The 17,154-nt window shown below is 46.9% G+C and overlaps 1 protein-coding gene across 1 annotated transcript in view; it reads left to right on the plus strand.

Annotated features, from left to right (window-relative positions):
* Window positions 1–648: 648 nt before the first annotated feature.
* LOC147915244 (uncharacterized) overlaps window positions 649–17,154 on the plus strand; it is a 35,658-nt gene continuing 19,152 nt past the window's right edge. Inside the window, exon 1 of the mRNA XM_087438900.1 lies at window positions 649–873. The gene's annotated coding sequence lies outside the window, so the exon portion shown is untranslated. The remainder of the gene's footprint in view (window positions 874–17,154) is intronic.

Here is a 17,154-nt window from a genome sequence, read left to right on the forward strand (position 1 = left end):
CCCGCTCTGAGAAGGTGTCGGGAACCACAGGGAGGGGACGCTGAGCACAGCCCGCCCGCCCCGTCAACACCTCACCCTGGTGACTCCTCCGAAACTCAAGCCGGCTGAGGGGGCGCCGTCCTGACGGGAAGGAAAGCGGAGCGGTGTCCGCGCCCGGGTTTCTGCCGAGACCACTTCCGCCCGGGACCTCCCAGCCAGCTGGTGGCGGACGTGGGCTTGGACCCCGGCGTTGTGGCTCCGAACTCCGGCGCGGAGCAGGCGCTTCTCCCCCGCGGGCTCCTGTCTGCTGCGGGCCCTTGATGAGCAGACGTGCGGGGAGCGGGGGGAGAGAGGCCGGAGGGTGGGCCGCAGGCCCTGTCCCTGGGGGAGGGGGGGTGAGGGCCGCAGGGGAGAGACTGGAGGGGGCGCCGGGGTGCGGGCTGCGTGCTCGGAGCCGCGGAGGCCCCGCAGGATGGGGGGAGACGGGGGTGCGCTCTGCTGCTCCCAGGCGGGGTGGAGGGGGGCGCGGGGCGGAGCAGGAGACGGGCGGGCGCAGGTGCGGCGGGAGACGGGAGGGTGTCCGTGGACGCGGAGGGAGGGGGCCCCTCCGAGAGGCAGAGCTGAGAATCGGGGATGAATTGGATGCTGGGGGCGGGGAGGGAGGAGGAGGCCGAGGTTCCGGGCTCGCCCCTCCCGGGTGATGACCCTCAGCTCAGGGACTGTGGCTGGAGCTCAGGTGAGGTGCGGACCCCAGTGAGCGGCCGCCTGAGGCTCAGGTGAGGTGGAGGTGGAGAGCCTGGAGCCGTGGCCCAGGGCGGTGCTGGAGGCACACGCGCTCATAGCAGCCGGGCCTGAAGGGACGAGAGTCATCCAGAAGGCTGGGTCTCCGGGAAGGTGAGCTCGAGGGGGACTGGAACGGTGTCTGAGCCGTTTTCAGGGCCGCTGGTTTCAGGGGCCAGGGGGAGGGCGGTGGAGTCCAGGTACCTGGGAGCTGAGCAGCGCTGGGAACCTCCTCTGCGCAGAGCTGGTGTTAATGTGATAAATGTCGTGTCAGACGGTAAGGACCGGGAGGAGGTGCGGTTTGAGGAGGGACATTTGGTGAAGCTCTGCCGTGGGATGGACAGTGTGTGGAACCTGGACCTCTGGGCCCGCCCTCCCACAGCAGAGGCAGCATTTCACACTCGGTTTCTGTCAACTGGGGACCCCAGGTCTCCTGCACTGGGTGGGGACTGAGGGGCAGAGGTCAGCGGGCACTTGTGTGGTCCCAACACTGGGAACCTCCTCTGCTCAGCTGCTCAGATGCGGCTCACCCCCACCCCAGGTCCCCGAACACATCAGCCTCCTGGAGGCCAGAGGGGCCAGGACTCAAGTTTGGGGGTGTGATCCAGAGCTGCTCACCCCTTTCCAACCCCCAGTTCCTTCATCTGTAAAATGCGGGCGACTCGGGGATGGAGTGGGGTGAGCAGGAGGCAAGAGATGGCAGGGGCAGGGGACTGATGGAGTCCCAGGGAGGGAGGGTCCACTGTGAGCTGGCTCCTTGTCCTGGCTGTCCCTTCCCAAAGACAGAATATCAGCTCTGGGAGGAGAGCACTCTGGTGCTGCCTCTGCCCCACGCCCGGCCTTCTCTGCCCCTCTCGGTCACAGGCTGCCACAGCCCAGCACCTGCATTCCGCGGACCCCTCCTGTCTCCTCCGTGGCTGCTCAGCACCCACAGGTCGGGGCCCTGGTCCACAGGGAAGCTTCAAGCTCCAGGGACCTGGAATGGGATGGCTAACTTTAGGGAGGTATTCTGTGATGTGTCACAAATATGGGATTAGTAGGGCCGGCCCCGTGGCTTAGCGGTTAAGTGCGTGCGCTCCGCTGCCGGCGGCCCGGGTTCGGATCCCGGGTGTGCACTGAGGCACCACTCCTCCAGCCATGCTGAGGCCGCGTCCCACATACAGCAACTAGAAGGATGTGCAGCTATGACAGACAACTATGTACTGGGGCTTTGGGGGAAAAATAAATAAATAAAATCTTTAAAAAAATAAAAAAATAAAAAAATAAAAAAAATATGGGATTAGTAATATATAGATAGATAGATAGATAGAAGTATTTATAGATTCACAAGAAGCCACAGATAGTACCCTTCACCCATTTTGCCCCAGTGGTGACATCTTACATCACTGTGAACAATACTGACACCAGGAAACCGACATGGGCACAATGGGCGTGTCTGGTTCTGTCATTTTATCACATGTGCATGCTCGTGACCAGCAGCACAATCCAGGTGTGGAACTGCTCCATCAGCACAAAGATCTCCCTCCTGCTGCCCACCCCTGCCCCCACCATTCCTGCTGTGGCAACCACCAATCTGTTCTCCCTCTTGGGAGTTTTGTCAATTTGAGAATGTTACATGGATGGAATCACAGCTGCGACATTTTGAGATTGGCTGGGTTTTTTCCTTTCACTCAGCATCATGCCCCTGAGATCCATCCAAGTTGTGTGTTTCAGTGGTTCTTTTTCTTTTATTGCTGAATAGGGTTCCATAGTGTAAACATACCACAGCTTGTTCATCCATACACCTTTTGAAGGACATTTTGGGTGTTTCCAGTTTTTTGGCTATCACAAATCAACCTGCAGTGAACATTTGTGCACAGGTTTTTGTGGGAACTTAAGTTTTCATTCTCTGGGATGGTAATCCAGGAACATGACTTCTGGGTTGTATGGTATATTTCTGTTTAGCTTTTTGAGAATATCTCAAACTGTCTTACCAGAGTGGCTGTACCATGTACGTCCTCACCAGCATGTATGAGAGATCCCCAATCTTGCCAGCATTCGATGTTGCTATTTTCATTTTAACCAGCTGTTCTAATAGGCGGGTAGTGATAACTCATTCAGGTTTTCATTCGAATTTCCCTAATGGCCAGTGATGTGGAACATCTTTTCATGTGCCTATTTGCCATCTGTATGTTCTCTTTGGCAAAATGTCTGTTCACATCTTTTGACCATTGTCTATTTGGATAGTTTGGTTTTTCACTGTTGAGTTTTGCTAGTTCCTCATATATTCTAGATACAAGTCCTTTGTCAGATATGTGGTTTGCAAATATGTGCTTCAAGTCTGTAGCTGTCTTCTCATTCTCCTAATAGTATCGTTAATAGAGCAAAAGTTTTTAATTTTGGTAAAGTTCTATTTATCAAGTGTTTTATTTTATGGATTGTGCTTTTAGTGTCATGTCTAAGAATTCTTCACCAAGCCCTAGGTCCTGAAGATTTTCCCCTATGCTTCCTTTTAAAGGTTTTATAGTTTTACATTTTACTTTTAAATCTATGGTGTGATCAGTTTGAGTTCATTTTTGTATAAGGGATGAAGTTTAGGTCAAGGTATTTTTGTTAATTTGTTTTGTTTTTTGCCTATGGATGTCTGATTGCTCTGGCACCATTTGTTGAAAAGACTATCCTTCTCCACTAAATTGACTTTTCACCTTGGTCAAAAATCAGTGAGTTGTACTAGTGTAGGTCTACCGCTGGGTCCTCTCTTCTGGTCCATTGATCCTGTGTCTTTTCCTCCACAGTCTTGAGATAGAGTATACTGATTCCTCCCATCTTATTCCTTTTCAAAATTGTTTTAGCTATCCTAGTTCCTTTGCATTTCTGTATAAACTTTAGAATAATCTTGTCTATGTCTATGAAAGAAAACTTTCTGGGATTTCTATAGGAGTTGTGTTAACCAGCATATCTCTGAGGAGACTTGACATCTTTCCTGTGTTGCGTCTTCTAATCCATGAGCATGACGTGTCTCCCCATTCATTTACATCTTTGATTTCTTTCATCGGTGCTGTGTAGATTTCAGCATACAAGTCTGATATATGTTTTTTAGATTTATATGTAAGTTTTAATGATTATAAATGGCATATTTTATTTATTTATTTATTTATTTTTGCTTGGCTGAGGAAGATTCGCCCTGAGCTAACATCTGTTCCCAATCTTCCTCTTTTTGTATGTGAGCCGCCTTTACAGCATGGCCACTGACAAGTGGTGTACGTCCACGCCCAGGAACCGAACCTGGGCCGCCGATGTGGAGCGCGCCGCACTTAGCCATTAGGCCCTGGGGGCTGGCCCAATAAATGGTATGTTTTAAAATTTCAGTTTCCATGTGTTTATTGCTAGCGTATAGAAATAAAATTGATATTTGTTTTTTTTTCTTGTATCCTGAAACCTTCCTGAACTCATGTATTAGTTCCAAAGTGGTTTCTTTTTGTTCTGCTTTGTTCATAGATCCACTGGAATTTTCTATATAGACAATCCTACTGTCTATGAATAGGGACAGTTTTACTTTTCCCTTTCCAATCTGTATGCCCCCCCCCCTTCCTTGCCTTACTGCACTGGCTAGACCTCCCAGCACTATGTTGAATTGTAGGATTCCAAAAAGGAAATCTAACTCCAGTCTCGGGAAGGCGCGGACCCACAGACACAGGAGACCGAGCTTGATGCAAATGCACGAGGTTTTATTAAGCGGAGCTCCGGGTCGACACGTATCTCTACTTGGGAGACAGAGGGGTCGACCCCGAACCTTAAGGGGCAAGCTCTTTTATAGGATTCGGAAGCATAAAGCGGGAAAAGGTTGGCGCGGTCTTACATGATTGGCTAATTTAAAACATTTAAACAGTTACATTTTATGGCGCGAATTGCTATGGCGCGAAGCAATTATCAGGTTACACACACGCGTCCCCATCTGGACCCCCTCCACCCCGACCCTCCCAAACTTATCCCTCTGGAGCACTCTCTTGTTCTCAATTTTCCCCGAACAGTTTAGGGCAAGTCTTCTATGAATAGAGTCAGTCAGGATCGATAAACGTTCCCCCTTATACCAGGAATCCTTAGGGTGTGGAGGTGCCTGTCTCTAAGGTATTAACTTTTAAATTTTTAATATAATTTACTTCCTTCATTCCCCACTTCTTCTTTTGTCCCTAGTTCTAATCTTAGAACTTAGTTTTCGGTGTCTACTATCAGTGGCTCATTGTGTGGGAGAGCTTGGTAATGGCGTTGGAGCATCATAGCATGCACTGCATTGACCCTTTTTCTTATGAAAGCAGTAATTCTATTGAAAACACACGGTCCGAAGACCAAAAGTAGAAAAAAAATCAGCAAGGGTCCTGCTAGGGAGGATAGTAAGGTCGTCATCCAGGGGGACTTAGTGAACCAGGATTCAAACCAGCTTTGTTGCGCCTCCCTGCTTTGCTGCCTCATTTCTAATCTTTTCTTTAATCTTTGCATTGAATCTCGGACTACCCCTGTGTGATCTGCATAGAAACAGCAGTCTTTTTTAAGGGCCGCACAAAGTCCTCCCTCTCTTAAAAACAGCAGATCTAATCTTTTTCTATTCTGGAGCACTACTTCAGACAGAGAGGTGAGGGACTCTTTTAATTTAGAGATGGACTGTTCTAAAGTCCTGAGGTCTTCATCTATAGCATTGCTCAAGGCAGTTAATCCCCTTTCTCTTGTGACTAAGGCCGTAGTGCCAGTCCCTACGCCCGCGGCAACTCCCAGTCCCAGGAGTACAGCCAGGGTGAGGGATACTGGTTCTCTTTTTCATAATCTGGATCTCTGGTCAAATTTATCCTCGAAACTATTGGCAGTATGATAATAAATTCTAGGCACCAACTGCACAAGCACGCAAAAATCTTGTGACGAATTGAATACGCTAGTTGAGATGCAGGGGGTTAGGCCCGTGGTGCAGGCCCACCACCTATTGGGTCTTGGTACCAAAAAATGACCAGGAGTAGTCGGAAGGCTGACTTCAATCTTATTACATAGAGCTTGGTAGCCTGGGGGAATTTTTCCTAAGCATAGTCCTGAACCGGTCCCCGACACATCCGTTAGGGTTAGCCGCCCTTCTTTGCCCCAAAGACAAGTCGTGTGGTCTGGGGTGTTATTATAGACCCCCATGGTGGCAATTCCTTCATAATAAGGGGGGCTGACCGCTAGGCATAGCCAGCATGATTCAGTCATTTCAGGGTTGGAATCATTTAAGGCGTAGTAAGCTCCCCATACTAAGTTAAACAGTCTGTGCCATCTTTGCTCAGTAGGTACTGCGGGAGGTGGCGTAGATGGTGGTCTCAGAGCAGATCTGGTGACCATATCTACGGCCCCATTTAGGGTTATGGATTTTACCTGGGGGGGTTTCGGGCTATTTAACCCTATTGGTCTGCTGGCGGGGGATTTTTGGGACAGAGGGGGCCTCTGATCGGCTAGGATCCCGTTTGGCCCTATTGGTCTGCTGGCGGGGGGTTCTATTTTTAATCTAATAGAGAAGGTCAGGCCATCATCGTACCGTTCTTTGTACAATCTTATTCCCCATGAATGACCATTCCCGATCCAGGTTTTAATTGTTTTTCCCTTCCCTGTGAACTGAATGGTTAAGGGGTGGCACCAGGTATTGCATTCTGAGCCCCGACTCATCTGGTGGCTATAATTTGCTCTAACCCTGATTAAATCCCAAGAAGAGGAGGGTTCCCAATAAGTAGTCCCACTGGTTTCACATCCCCAGTTTTTACAGTAGAAGTCTTCTTTGCCCCGCACCAGGAGTCAATTGAGCGAGGTCTGTGGTGACCGGGGCACACGTAAAGGGTATGCCTTTAGTTTACCCTTGCGATGGGGAGTGGCATCCTCCGGCTTGTTTTGCCCCCTTCGTCGACCCATGAAATCCCAGTCGGGGTTCCTATAGCCAGTTTACAAAGGTCAGGGTGTAAGTCTGGCCACCATGTCCAAGGGGAAGCAGTTTTTGGATTGACCAGGTTATATCTCCTACCTGGGAGGCGACTTGCCACGTGAGCAGTTGAGGAGCGTGGGGATTAGAATTGGGCGACCTGCTCGCCCGTTCCCATGACGCAAAGCGCAGCTTAAGAGGGTTATCAGTCTTTTCCACCTTCCAGAGATCTGCTGCATTCTGGGGTGCCTTCTTTACGTGTGTGGCGTGAACCCAAGAGGTTATACCGTCCACCTTGACTGCTGTGGGCGTAGTGAGGAGCACCACGTAGGGCCCCTTCCAACGTGGCTCTAATGACCCCGTCCGATGTCGTCTCACAAGGACAGAGTCCCCAACCTGGAATTGGTGCGGGATGAGCAGATCACCAGGCTGGTAGGCCTCTTTTAGCTGGTTCCAGATGTCGCGCCTGACGGCCTCGAGTGCTTTCAAGCGGGCTGACAAAGGTATAGAAGGTATAATGTCAGGGTCATGTATCTCTATTTGTGCCAAAGGGGGAGGGGTTCCATAGAGGATTTCAAAGGGTGTAAGTTTTAAGGGTCCCTGTGGGGTGTTCCGGGCGCGGAACAGGGCAAAGGGCAGGAGGGCTGTCCAGTCACTATCGCCGGTCTCTATGGACAATTTAGTTAGGGTCTCTTTAATTGTTCTATTCATCCTTTCTACCTGGCCTGAGCTCTGGGGTCTATAAGCACAATGTAATTTCTAATTGATCCCCAGTTGACTGGCCAGTCCCTGACTTACCTGGGCAACGAATGCAGGACCGTTGTCAGATCCAATTACCTTTGGGATCCCGAATCTCGGGAGGATTTCCTCCAATATCTTCTTGGCTACTACAGAGGCAGTCTCTTTTCGGGTGGGGAAAGCCTCTACCCATCTCGAGAAGGTATCTACAAATACTAGAAGATATTTATTTCCATACCGGGCCGGTTTGATTTCAGTAAAGTCTATCTCCCAAAAGGTTCCGGGCCTATCTCCCCGGAGTCTATGTCCAGTGCGGTATTTGGTAACTGCAGCATTTGTGAGAGCGCAAGCTCTACAATCTTTATAAATTTCCTCAGCCGCCTTTCTCAAATCTGGTACCTGGTACGGGGAGGCCTCAATAATTTTAATTAGTTTCTGAGGGCTCAAGTGGGTTAGCCGGTGTAGATGTGATAGATATTTTCGCCCTTCTGCAACGGAAAGGACTTTCTCTTCTTTAGTTAGTTCCCCACCGGAGACAGTTTTGTTGACCTTAGCTCCCTGGAGAGTCAGGACCATATGTCCTAGTGCCGCCCGCTTGGCTTCCAAATCTGCTAAGCGGTTCCCTTGAGCTATGGGGTCGGTGCCTTTCTGATGACCTGGGCAATGGATGATTGCCACCTTTTTAGGCAAATGTATAGCCTCTAGGAGGCCCAGAATCTCTTTTTTATTTTTGATATCTTTTCCGGCCGAGGTAAGCAGCCCTCTTTGTTTATAAATAGCCCCATGAACATGGGCAGTAGCAAAGGCATACCTGCTGTCCGTGTATATATTCACAGTCTTATTTTCAGCTAACCTTAACGCCTGTGTCAGGGCGATAAGCTCAGCCTTTTGTGCAGAAGTCCCTTCCGGCAAGCTGCTTGCCCACAGAGTCTTTTTCTCGTCTACCACAGCAGCCCCAGCCATCCTCTTACCTTCTGCCATAAAGCTGCTGCCGTCGGTGTACTAATTAGGGGCCCCAGCCCATGGCTCATCCGGCAGATCGGGTCGGGTCCCCGTTTCTGATGCCAAGATGTCGCCGCATTGGTGAACAGGTATTTTATCATCTGCTTCGGGCAGTAGTGTGGCCGGGTTTAAGATGGCTGGTGGGGCGAAGGTAATTCTCTCAGTTAGGAGCAGACTTTGGTAGTGAGTCATCCGGGCGTTAGTCATCCATCGATCTGGAGGCTGTCTGATAATGCTTTCTAAGGCATGGGGGGCTACTACGGTTATCTGTTGGCCCAGAGTTAACTTATCTGCATCTTTTACCAGCTGGGCAGTGGCGGCGATTGCCCTTAAGCAGGAGGGCCATCTACTGGCTACCGGATCCAGTTTTTTTGATAGATATGCGACTGGGCGCTTCCAGGGCCCAAGGGCTTGAGTTAGGACTCCCCGGGCGATTCCCTTTTTTTCATCTACATACAAGGTGAAGGGCTTGGTCAAATCTGGTAGGGCCAACGCGGGTGCCTCTAATAATGCCCGTTTTAGAGTCTCAAAAGCCTTCTGGTGCTCTAGAGTCCAGACAAAGTTCCCACTTTCCTTAGTCAATGGGTACAGTGGAGCAGCCAGGGTAGCAAACCCAGGGATCCACAATCGGCAGAAGCCGGCTGTCTCCAGGAATTCCCTTACCTGGCGAGCGGAGGTTGGGGCTGGAATCTGGGTCACAGTCTTTTTCCGTGCGTCGGTTAACCACCTTTGGCCGTCTTTTAGTGTGTAGCCTAAGTAGACTACTTTTTCCTGGCACAACTGTGCCTTTTTTTTTGACGCCCGGTATCCCAACTCACCCAACTCAGCCAGGAGGCGCTTGGTCCCTTCTTCACAGTCTCCCGGGGTTTCCGCCGCCAACAGTAGATCATCTACATACTGTAAAAGAGTCACTTGAGGGTTTTTAACCCTATAATCAGTCAAGTCCCTGTGGAGGGCTTCATCAAACAGGGTAGGGGAGTTTTTAAAACCTTGAGGTAGTCTTGTCCAAGTCAGTTGTCCAACGATCCCCATATCAGGGTCGCGCCACTCGAAAGCAAAAAGTAATTGGCTTTTTGGGTGAAGCCGTAGACAGAAGAATGCATCTTTCAGGTCCAAGACAGTGTACCATTTTCGTGATGGGGGGAGGGAGCTGAGTAGGTTATATGGGTTTGGCACGGTAGGGTGTAAATCTTGCACTCTCTTATTTACTTCTCTCAAATCCTGGACCGGCCTATAATCATTAGTTCCAGGCTTTTTTACAGGCAGGAGGGGGGTGTTCCAAGGAGACTGGCAAGGAACCAGGATTCCTTGTTGGAGCAGCCTCTGGATATGGGGGCGGATTCCTTCTCTGGCCTCTTTGCTTATTGGGTATTGACGCACCCTTATCGGGAGGGCTCCGGCCTTAAGATCTATCACGACTGGGGGAATTCTCGTAGCCGTCCCTAGTCCCCCGGTTTCAGCCCATGCCGTTGGAAATTCGATCAGCCACTTATCGGTATTGAGCCGAGCTCTAGGCTTAGGCTGCTGATGGAGCCGATATTTTTCCTCTAGCTCCAGGGCCAATATCATGGTGGTAGGTGCGGACCAGGATACTGTAGGCCGAGGTTGAGCAAAATCTATTTGAGCTTTCAGTTTGGTTAAAAGGTCTCGACCTAGCAACGGGTCGGGCATTCAGGAATCACTAGGAAGGAATGGGACACCCTTCCTTTCCCCAAGTCCACTGTCCGGGAAGTAGTCCATGAGTATTGTTTCTGCCCAGTGGCTCCAACAACCAGAGTCTTTTTAGTTTTTAATTTCCCCAAAGGTTGCTTCAGTACTGAATATTCAGCCCCAGTATCAATCAGAAAACTCATAGGGGTCCCTCAACAGTTAGGGTTACCCTAGGCTCGGGGAGGGGGCCCGAGCCCCGTCCCCGCTATTCTTCGTCCTCTCCTAAAGACAACACCTTGGGTGTGGCCCTTTTTTTGGGGCATTCCCTTGCCCAGTGTCCTCTCTCCTTACAATAGGCACATTGGTCCTTGTCCAAGGGTTGCCGTCTGCGTGAGCCTGGTCGTGGGGCGTTGCCCAGGTTCCCTGACTGTCTGTGATCTGGCCCTGTCGCTTTTATCACTGCGGCCAGTATTTTAGTTAGTTTTTTTTCTCGTCTCCTGTCTCTCCTGTCTTCCCTCTCCTCAGCCTCCCTTCTCTCTCTCGCGCGCTTTTCCTCTTCACTCTCCCTTTTATGATACACCTTTTCAGCCTCCTTTATTACGTCCCGCAGGTCGTAGTCTTGCAGTCCCTCTAGCCTTTGTAATCTCCTCTTTATATCTGGGGCTGACTGTCCAATAAAGGCCATAATGACAGAGGCCTTCTGCCCTTCCGAGGACGGATCAAAGGGCGTGTACCTGCGGTAAGCCTCCATCAATCGTTCTAGAAAACGGAGGGGGTTCAGTGGGTCCTTGCTGAATCTCTCTTACCTTAGCCAAATTGGTGGGCGCCTTGTGGCTCCCCGGAGACCCGCCACTAGAGCCCGGCGGTAAGCGGACAGCGACCCCCTACCTTCAGCCGTGTTATAGTCCCAGTTGGGTCGGTTGTGCGGAAACCCTTCTTCCGCCTCAGCTATCGTTGCCGGCTGCCCGTTGGTGCCTCGGATATTCTTTCTTGCTTCCTGTGTGATTCTTTCTCTCTCCTCCGTGGTGAAGAGTGCCTGTAAGAGCTGTTGACAGTCATCCCAAGTGGGCTGATGGGAAAACATTAGGGACTCTATCAGGGCGGTTAATCCGGCGGGGTTTTCTGAAAAGGGGATGGTTATTTTTCCAGTTATACAGGTCTGAGGAAGAGAAAGGCCAGTACTGGAGGGGTGACAGCTGGTTGGGCCCGCAGGAGCTCCATACTCTCTTAGCGGGAGCGCCACCGTGGTATCAGGCCCGTCCGGAGTGGCTCGCGGCGGCCGGGTTCCAGCGGAGGGACCCGAGCCAGTCGCCCTCCGTCCTGATTGCGATCCTGGAGCGGGGGAGGGGTAAGGGGGAGGCGAGAAAGGGGGCCATTCGGGAGGAGGCTCAATCTCAGGGTAGACCCCGGGGGGGGGCGAAGGGGTCTCCGACTCCGCTGTTCGAGGTGATTTCGATTTTTGCCGTGTCTCCGCATCCTGCAGCGCCAGGACTCGGGGGCTTAGTTTTTCTGCTTTTACCCATGGCTTAACCCACGGGAGTGGGTTCTGCACCAGATCCTGCCACACTGTAATATATGGTCGTTGGTCAGGATGGGACCCCGGTTTCTCCTGGAAAACAATAGCCCTCACCGCGAGGATAACAGTTAGATTAAACGTCCCCTCAGGGGCCAACCCACATTGAGGGAGGGCCACTCAGAGGTGCAAAAGTCTGCCAACGCCCTTTTTTATTTCTACCGACAAATCGTACGCTCTCGCTCTCACTTCAGTCCAGTGGTCTAAGGTCAAAGAGAGGGGGGTCGTCATAGTCTGTCCCATCCCGTCAAATGAGGTCCACGTAACGAACAAAAACAGAACAATGAACATCAAAAACACAGCAAGACAAAAACAACTTTGCCCGGTTGGTGTCTGTACAAGCCAACCGAAGGCGGTTTCAGACGGGAGGGGTTTTCGTGTCCTCCCTGGGAAAAAGAGTGCCGTTTCTTTTTCTACCTGAAAGGGGGTAGTCAGGCTTTCCTGACTCACTTTGTCCCTTGGGGCGTCCCCCAGGGTTGCAGCCTGCAGTTCCCAGCACGTCTGCCACTGCCGCCGCTGGGCCCTCTCGGCCCAAAGCGGCGGCTGCCCAGATACCGAGACCAAAGCAATGCTTCGCGGCGCCGCACACACTCGCACACCCAGTCACTCAGGCTTACCTCCAAGGGGTCTTCGGAGTCTGGGGTGACCGCGCAGATCCCGGACGAGCCCCCAAATGTAGGATTCCAAAAAGGAAATCCAACTCCAGTCTCGGGAAGGCGCGGACCCACAGACACAGGAGACGGAGCTTGATGCAAATGCACGAGGTTTTATTAAGCGGAGCTCCGGGTCGACACGTATCTCTCGCAGGAGACAGAGGGTCGACCCGAACCTTAAGGGGCAAGCTCTTTTATAGGATTCGGAAGCATAAAGCGGGAAAAGGTTGGCGCGGTCTTACATGATTGGCTAATTTAAAACATTTAAACAGTTACATTTTATGGCGCGAATTGCTATGGCGCGAAGCAATTATCAGGTTACACACACGCGTCCCCATCTGGACCCCCTCCACCCCGACCCTCACAAACTTATCCCTCTGGAGCACTCTCTTGTTCTCAATTTTCCCCGAACAGTTTAGGGCAAGTCTTCTATAAATAGAGTCAGTCAGGATCGATAAACGTTCCCCCTTATACCAGGAATCCTTAGGGTGTGGAGGTGCCTGTCTCTAAGGTATTAACTTTTAAATTTTTAATATAATTTACTTCCTTCAGAATAAGAGTGGTGAGGGAAGACATCCTTGCCTTGTTCCTGATCTTAGGAGAAGAACATTCAGTTTTTCACCATTCAGTATAATGTTAGCTGGAGGGTTTTTGTAGATGCTCTTTATCAAGTTGAAGAATTCCCCTCTGATTTTTCCCGAGAGTTTTTATCATGAATGGGTGTTGAATTTTGTCAAATGCTCTTTCTGCATCAAGTGACGTGCTCATGTAATTTTTCCCTTTTTAGTTTGTTGATATGGTGGATTATATTGATTGATTTTCAAGTATTGAAACTATCTTGCATCTCTGGAATAAACCCCACTTGGTCATGGTGTATGATTCTTTTTAAATAGGGCTGAATTGTATTTGGTAACGTTTTATTGTGGATTTTTGCCATCTCCACTCACGAGGAATATTAGTTTGTAGTTTTCTTTTTCTATGCTAACTTTGTCAAGCTGAGTATCAGAGTAATACTGACTGCATAAAATAAGTTGGGGAGTGCTCTCTTGTTTCCTATTTCTGGAAAATATTATGTAAAATTGATATTAATTCTTCTTTAAATATTTGGAAGAATTCTCCAGTGAAACAAGCTAGGCCTGGGGATATCTTTTCAAATGGGGGATGTGTAGTAGTTTGTGCTTTTTGAAAAATTGGTCCACCTCACCTAAGCGTCAATGTGTAGGTGGCATATTCCCTTACTATTTCTTTGATGTCTGCAGGGTCTGGGCTGATATCCTTTGTATCATCCCTAATATTGATAATTTGTGTCTTCTCTTTTTCTGTATCAATTTTGCAAGAGGTTTGTCAATTTTATTGATTATCTGTTTCATTGATTTTCTCTATTTTTCTTTTTTCAATTTCCTTGATTTCTGCTCTTATTTTTGTTTCCTTTCTCCTGCTTGCCTTGGCTTTATTTTGCTCTTCTTTTTTCTAGTTTCTTAAGGTGCAAGTTTAGAAGATTGATTTGAGACTTTTCCTCTTTTTTAATGTCAGCATTTAATGCTGTAAATTTCCCTCTCAGCACTTCATTAACTGTGTTCCATAAATTTTAATATGTTTTATTTCATTATAATTTAGTTCAGTGGTTTTAATTTTCCTGAGACTTGCTCTTTGACCCATGAATTCTATAGCAGTGTGTTGTTTAGTTTCCAAGTGTTTGGAGATTTTCCTGTAATCTCTCTATTATTTTTTAGTATGATTCCATTGTGGCCAGAGAACATATTCTGTATGATTTCAATTCTTTCACATTTGTTGAGGTTTGTTTTATGACCCAAGACACAGACTATTTTGTTATATGCTCTGTGGGCATTTTAAAACAATATGAATTTTGCTGTTGTTGCTTGGAGTGTTCTATAAATGTCTATATCAATAATCTAAACTTGCATTTTAAGAAACTAGAAAAAAGAAGAGCAAAATAAACCCAAAACAAGCAGAAGGAAGGAAACAATAAAAGCAGAAATCAATGAAATTGAAAAAAGAAAAATAGAGAAAATCAGTGTAACAGCAATCAATAAAATTGACAAACCTCTAGCGAAATGGATAAAAAGGGAAGACACAAATTAGATCGTGTTGGTTGATGGTGTTGTTAGTTTCTTCTATATCCTTGCTGATTTTCTGTATAGCTGGTCTATCACTTGTTGAGAGGGCAGTGTTGAAGTCTGCAACCAAATTCCATTTCTTCTTTCCATTTCATCAGTTTTTGCTTCATGTATTTTGCAGCTTTGTTGTTTTTTGCATACGCCCTTAGGATTGCTGTGTCTTCTGGGTGAAGTTGTCCTTTTATCTTTATGTAATGTCCCTCTCTGTCTCTGGAAATTTTCTTTGCTCCAAAGTCTACTTTATCTGATATTAATATAGTTGTTTCTGTTTTCTTTTGATTAATACTTACATGACATATCTTTTTCCATCCTTTTACTTTCAGTATGCCTATATTGATATATTTGAAGTGAGTTTTTTGTAGACAGAATATAGCTGAGTTACATTTTTTTAATCTACTCTGCCTATCTCTTATTTGTTTTATTTAGACCATTTATACTTGATATAATTATTGATATTTTAGGGCTTACATCTGCCATAATATTTTTTGTTTTCTGTTTGTTCTCTCTTTTTTTTATTTCGATTTATTTATTTTTTATTGCAGTAACATTGGTTTATAACATTACATAAATTTCAGGTTACACATTATATTTCGATTTCTGTATAGATTACATCATGTTCACCACCCAAAGACTAATTACAATCCATCACGACACACATGTGCCTAATCATCCCTTTCAGCCTCCTCCCACTCCCCTTCCCCTCTGGTACCCACCAATCCAATCTCTGTATCTACATGATTGTTTGTTGTTGTTTTTGTCTTTTACTTATGAGTGAGATCATATGGTGTTTGACTTTCTCCCTCTGACTTATTTCGCTTAGCATAATACCCTCAATGTCCATCCATGTTGTCACAAATGGCTGGATTTCATCGTTTCTTATAGCTGAGTAGTATTCCATTGTGTATATATACCACATCTTCTTTATCCATTCGTCCCTTGATGGGCACCTAGGTTGCTTCCAAGTCTTGGCTATTGTGAATAATGCTGCAGTGAACATAAGGGTGCATGTATCTTTATGCATGCATGTTTTCATGTTCTTTGGATAAATACCTAGCAGTGGAATAGCTGGATCATGTGGTAGTTCTAGTCTTAATTTTTTGAGGAATCTCCTTACTGTTTTCCTTAGTGGCTGTACTAGTTTGCACTCCCACCGGCAGTGTCTGAGAGTTCCCCTCTCTTCACATCCTCTCCAACACTTGTTGCTTCCAGTCTTGTTAATTATAGCCATTCTGACAGGAGTGAAGCGATATCTCATTGTGGTTTTGATTTGCATTTCCCTGATAGTTAATGATGTTGAACATCTTTTCGTGTGCCTGTTGGCCATCTGTACATCTTCTTTGGAGAAATGTCTGTTCAGGTCTTTTGCCCATTTTTTAATTGGGTTGGTAGTTTTATTGTCGTTGAGTTGTATGAGTTCTTTATATATTTTGGATATTAACCCCTTATCAGATATATGGTTTGCAACTATCTTCTCCCAATTGTTAGGTTGTCTTTTCGTTTTGTTGATGGTTTCCTTTGCCATGCAGAAGATTTTTAGTTTGATGTAGTCCCATTTGTTTATTTTTTCTATTGTTTCCCTTGCCTGTTCAGACATGGTACTTGAAAATATGTTTCTAAGACCACTGTCAAAGAGCGTACTGCCTATGTTTTCTTCTGGAAGTTTCATAGTTTCAGGTCTTACATTCAAGTCTTTAATCCATTTTGAGTTAATTTTTGTGTATGGAGTAAGATAATGATCTACTTTGATTCTTTTGCATGTGGCTGTCCAGTTTTCCCAACACCATTTATTGAAGAGACTTTCCTTTCTCCATTGTATGTTCTTGGCTCCCTTGTCGAAAATTAGCTGTCCATAGATGTATGGGTTTATTTCTGGGCTGTAGATTCTATTCCATTGATCTGTGTGTCTGTTTTTGTGTCAGTACCATTCTGTTTTGGTTACTACAGCTTTGTAGTATATGTTGAAGTCAGGGATTGTGATACCTCCAGCTTTGTTCATTCTTCTCAGGATTCCTTTGGCTATTTGGGGTCTTTTGTTGTTCCATATACATTTTAGGATTCTTTGTTCTGTTTCTGTGAAAAATGTTGTCAGAACTTTGATAGGAATTGCATTGAATCTATAGATTGCTTTAGGAAGTATGGACATATTAACTGTGTTAATTCTTCCAATCCAAGAGCACAGAATATATTTCCATTTCTTTGTGTCTCGAATTTCTTTCAACAAGTTTTGTAGTTTTCGTGTGCAGGTCTTTCATCTCTTTGGTTAAGTTTATTCCTAGGTGTTTTATTCTTTTTGTTGCAATTGTAAATGGGATTGTATTCTTAATTTCTCTTTCTGCTACTTTGTTGTTAGTGTATAGAAATGCAACTGAGTTTTGTACGTTGGTTTTGTATCCTGCAACTTTACCCTATTCACTTATTATTTCTAAAAGTTTTGTTGGTGCATTCCTCAGGGTTTTGTATATATAAAATCCTGTCATCGGCAAATAGTGACAGTTTCACTTCTTCCTTTCCAATTTGGATCCCTTTTATTTCTTTTTCTTGCTTAATTGTTCTGGCTAGGTCTTCCAATACTATATTAAATAGGAGTGGTGAAAGTGGGCATCCTTGTCTGGTTCCTGTTCTTAGAGGGAGAGCTTTCAGTTTTTCACCATTGAGAATGATATTAGCTGTGGGTTTGTCATATATGGTCTTTATTATGTTGAAGTACTTTCCTTCTATACTCATTTTATTACA

Source organism: Ceratotherium simum, chromosome 14 (genome assembly GCF_057802395.1).
Source record: "Ceratotherium simum simum isolate JZ-2026a chromosome 14, ASM5780239v1, whole genome shotgun sequence".
Taxonomy (NCBI): Eukaryota; Metazoa; Chordata; class Mammalia; order Perissodactyla; family Rhinocerotidae; genus Ceratotherium; species Ceratotherium simum.